The sequence below is a fragment of the Xenopus laevis genome, chromosome 1S, assembly GCF_017654675.1.
Source record: "Xenopus laevis strain J_2021 chromosome 1S, Xenopus_laevis_v10.1, whole genome shotgun sequence".
Classification (NCBI taxonomy): Eukaryota; Metazoa; Chordata; class Amphibia; order Anura; family Pipidae; genus Xenopus; species Xenopus laevis.
Genome location: NC_054372.1, coordinates 116,866,602 through 116,871,151, shown reverse-complemented (window position 1 = coordinate 116,871,151; position 4,550 = coordinate 116,866,602). Strand labels below are relative to the sequence as shown.

At 40.2% G+C, this 4,550-nt stretch overlaps 1 long non-coding RNA gene across 1 annotated transcript; it reads right to left on the bottom strand.

The window, feature by feature from the left end:
• Nucleotides 1-2,979, bottom strand: LOC121399432. Its single transcript, XR_005965020.1, has 3 exons — nt 2,449-2,979; nt 1,264-1,369; nt 1-416 (listed from the first exon to the last, which is right to left on the bottom strand). It is a non-coding gene; the product is annotated as an uncharacterized LOC121399432 (long non-coding RNA).
• Nucleotides 2,980-4,550: the final 1,571 nt, after the last annotated feature.

Sequence of the window (4,550 nt, the reverse complement as noted above, 5' to 3'; positions counted from 1 at the left end):
TAAAGTGGTCCTTTATTCTAGATCACTAATCAGTTTCTAATCATTTAGGACAACAGGAGGACACTGGAACTCTTAGGAGCAACTAATCTAAGAGCTCTTAAAGTAAGTACTGTTAAAGCATACATTTATCACACCTTAAACTTTTTTCTTCCTGAATGTTGGCTTTACATTCTTGGCCAAACATTAATAGCCAAACTGCACTAATACATGAGATAAGTCCACCGGCTGATCACTCAGGTGTCCAATTGTCTGTTGCATTTTCTGTATGGTGTTCCCTTCTCTTTTGTTTTAGCGTTTTTACCTTATCCATATAAAACAAATGAGGAGCGCAGAGACATTTCTTACTTTACTACCTGGAAGACAAGGTCCTGATGCCTCCAGCAGAAGATTTTCTTTTTGTACAGCTTTTTCAAAATCTGTATAGGACAATTTGCTGTTGTGGTCATAAAAAATGGATTACTGCTTTCCCAACACAGCTCATTGCATTAACATTTATTTCCATACATAACAGGATAATGATGGCTCTTTCTATAATTTTGTCTTTTGGCTTATCTACATTTATTTGTAGCTAAATGTTTTACACACTTAATAAGTTATTCCCTTATTGTTTAAAAAGAGATAAATGTTATCCCTACTATCCCTTACACATAAATTAATAAATGTAGGGTATCTTTAAGTGAATATTCATAGTCAGACAGCACTAAAGTCTCTATGGCAAAAGTCTGTTATGATTGTACTGTGGGAAGAAACCAAGGGTTTATTTGTGAACAGTATGTTAAGTGCAAAATGTCATGTTTGTTACCTACACTATGTTGAGGTTATGGGTGGGTTATGAATGGGTTACTTGACATGGTGCAATCTTTGTGATTTTATTGCACTTTCCCAAGTGGATTTTGACCTGGATATTCAGATACTCTCAAGGGGTGGGCATAAAACTTGCTAGATGCAGAAGATAAGTACAGATTTGGTGATTCGGATCTCTATTATAGAATACTCAAGACAAACCTTACCTCTAAGTAAAGATATCTTTTAGAATGGGAGATTTGTGCTGGGTAGATTTTTTTACTTTTAAAAAATGTAAGAGAGATTTGTGATGGTATTTTTAAAAAACAAAAAACATGAGTTGCATGTGGCTCTCCAATAACTTTTAATGCCCCACAGCATGTCCAAGATCTTTTGATCATATAGAACAATAGCACATCCATGTTAATACTGTATTCAAATATGAGCTATGAATCAACATACAATAGAATAAATTCTTACCTTTGATCTTTTCTTCTAGAGTCTCATGTAAAAATTACTGACAGTCTTTCTACTCATTCTGTAACGCTGATGTAGCTGTTATTATCTTTGTGAAATCCTCAAAACACTAAAAGATGAAGGAGTTAAAGCATTGTCAAAAGGTTCAATAACTGATTCTTTACATTTCACTCACTGTCCATGATCATATTATCAGTGATATCAAATGTATTGTGCAGGATGTTTGGGCCTTGTACTGGAATCAGTAGGGCACCGCACTAAAGTATGATGAGCCTCTCCACTTCATTCTTACTAACTGCTGATTAAAGAAATACAGTGTTAATAATACTGAAACAAAATTTTAATTGAGCAGATCATGTCCAGGGTTTATACAAAATAAATCACCAGATACTGAACATGCTGGATGTCCTGGATTGATTATGTTAGCCATGCTGATATTTTAAAGCTATCCTAATGCTCTGTTGTGGGAGACTAACTAATAAATTTTACTTTCTTGCTTTGCTGCCCATACTTCTAGTTGCAAACATACGGGTCACATTTGTTTATGCACAGTAAAAAACAGTGATGGACATTCACCCCATTCAACTTACAGTGGCAAACCAAGACATTCTGCCACCATTGCTCTGTTGTGAAAAGGTGTTAAATCAAACTTCATTTAATTTTTAATGGCCATTTTGTCCAAGCTAAAGTGTGCTGATTTCAGGAGTGGTGCTTTGAAAATCTGGCATTGTACTGCTAGGGTGGTTTTGATCTATGCAAGTAAGTAAGTAAGTCTACACAAAACTATGCACATTTCTTACTGATATGCTTTGGACACGTGGGATTTTCTAAGGTGAAGAGCAAAGAGTGCCACTGAAAGCACACACTGCACATTACAGTGCATGCAAGATTTTCTGTGTGTGTCACAATTAGTTGTTCGCTGTAGTGTCATATCATGCAGGAAAATGAACAATGGCACTAACGGCAATGATTGCTTTGAAATGAAACCCTAAAAAAAAAAACCGTTTTGTTGTGATAATATTTATACCCGGGATGCCCATCTTATGGTCCGGCAACTGTTTCTTAACTACAGTTTCTTGTGATAATCACCCAAGGTCTTTGCCTGTTAAATATTACAGTGCTGGAGTTAAAGGAGAAACAAACCCTTAATAATAGCTGCCCCCACCCGCCCCCAATTCTTTACTTAACCCTCCATGCAGATTCTTCAGCCGATTCGGTAATCTTCAAAATGAGACTGGTGCTTTGGCAATTTCCGTGAGTTTCGCAGCATGCCGCTTTGCCGGTCTAATTCCGATTATTCCCGAAAATAAGAAGATTTTGCCTGTTAACTCCGCTGGACAGAATCTGCACAGAGGGGTAAGTAAAGAGTTAGGGGCATTTGCCCGGGGGCAGGCAGCTAGGCTGGGGGGTCTATGTAGGGTAGGGGTTTTTTTTTAATTAAGGGTTTGTTTCTAATTTAAAGCAGGGAATGGAGAACGCCCTAAATAAGGGGATAATATACCTAAATTATAAACCTTTAGCTGTGGATATAGTACAACTCGTAACAGCTCAACTTTCAGTCCGATTTATTAATTGTAGTAATTGTAGGAATGCAGGTTGGGCATCTACCATGTACCGTATATACTGTGAATATCTTATAACCAGGAGCGTCCACATATACATGCAGGGCGAGGGTCCAGGAAGTATAAGGGGCCCACTGCTGTTAAAGGAGAAGGAAACCCTGAAGAAAAAATCCCGTACCCCCCACCCCACGTAGACCCTCCTCCCCCAGGCTAACTGCACCCCCGGAGAAATGTCCCATACTTCATAATTACCCCTCGTTGCAGATTCTGGCATCCATCTTCCGGGTCCTCGGTAAGCTGACTGGGAAATCGGTATGTCAGCAATTGCACAGTTGAAGCAATTTGCTGGTTTTTGACAACTGCGCATGCACCGAAATTGATGGAGATCTCCCAGTCAGCTTACTGAGGACCCGGAAGATGGATGCCGTGAATAAAATATGGGGTATTTCCTCAGGGGGGGGGCAATTAGCCTGAGGGGGGACAGGGCCCGGGTGCCACACTTTGAGCCCCCCTTGACAGCACCGAAGCCTGCGGTCACTTTTAAGGGGGACCCTGGCACCACAGTTTTTTTTTTAACTTATAAATGCTAAAAAGTCCCAAACCTAGTGTACCCCAGTCCAGACAATCCGTTAGGTTGTCTTCCACCTTCAAGCGCCAAAATTCCAGAAGTGATTGCTGTGTCCCTCAACAGAGGATTTTTTGGGGAAAGAAAAACAGAAAAAATATAGTGCAGCTTTACAAACTATATGTGATAGAAAATCTTCACCTTTTAGCAAACATTCATATAGGGTGAGAGTTATTTCTACTTGAGTGAAAGTAGAGTGGTAAGTATTCGAATATAGTATACACCCACACTTTAGAGATGTAACTATTCCAGTGGTATACTGTACTCACAGACCCAAGAGTTGTCTCAACGTATTTCACAATTACCACCCAATCGAGCCAGCCTCCAGTATTCTCTTCTCCTTGTGGGCAACAACGAGTAACATGCGGAAATGCTAATAAAATGTTTTAATAAATAATTGAAAACAAACTCACAAACGATTATCCATATAAGCATTTGTTTAAAAAACACTGAGGATCTCCGTAGCAGCGCTACAGGTTTTTCAGCATCTCTCAGACATCACTGCGCAAGTCCCCACTCTGTGTCTCTGCACCTCCGCACTATTCAGTCACCGCTGACCTGTTTTCGCCTCATAGGCTTCCTCCAAGTTTTTTTTTTTTAATTATAAGGGGATCCTGACCATCAATATATTTTTATAACTTGTGTGTGTGGGGGGGGTTACGATTTTTAGCACTGATGTCTGTGTTGTCTTTTAACTGTTGTGTGGAGTGGGCGGGATCTGGGGTGGGCGTGGCCCAGGGGGCCCCAAAAATGTTGTTGTACGGGCCCGTGATTTATAATGGTGGCCCTGGGTGGGGGGGTACAGGTTTTTTCTGCAGGGTTTCCTTTAAGCAGTATCGCTATATGTTTAACAAAAACGTCTCAATCAACACCAGGGGTAAAGCGTGACAGGAAACTGTGGATTTGGTCTCACACTCACATTGCTGAATGAGTCGGCTCAGGGCTTCTGCCTGTTTCTCTAGGTTGTTCCTATTCATGATAGACACTTGCTGGGACATTGCAAATGCTGCCAACTTCTTCCTCTCAACTCTCCTCAAAGTAGAACAGTGTGGATCCGCCTATACACAATCACTATGGCAAGAACAACAACCAGTCAGCTGCCG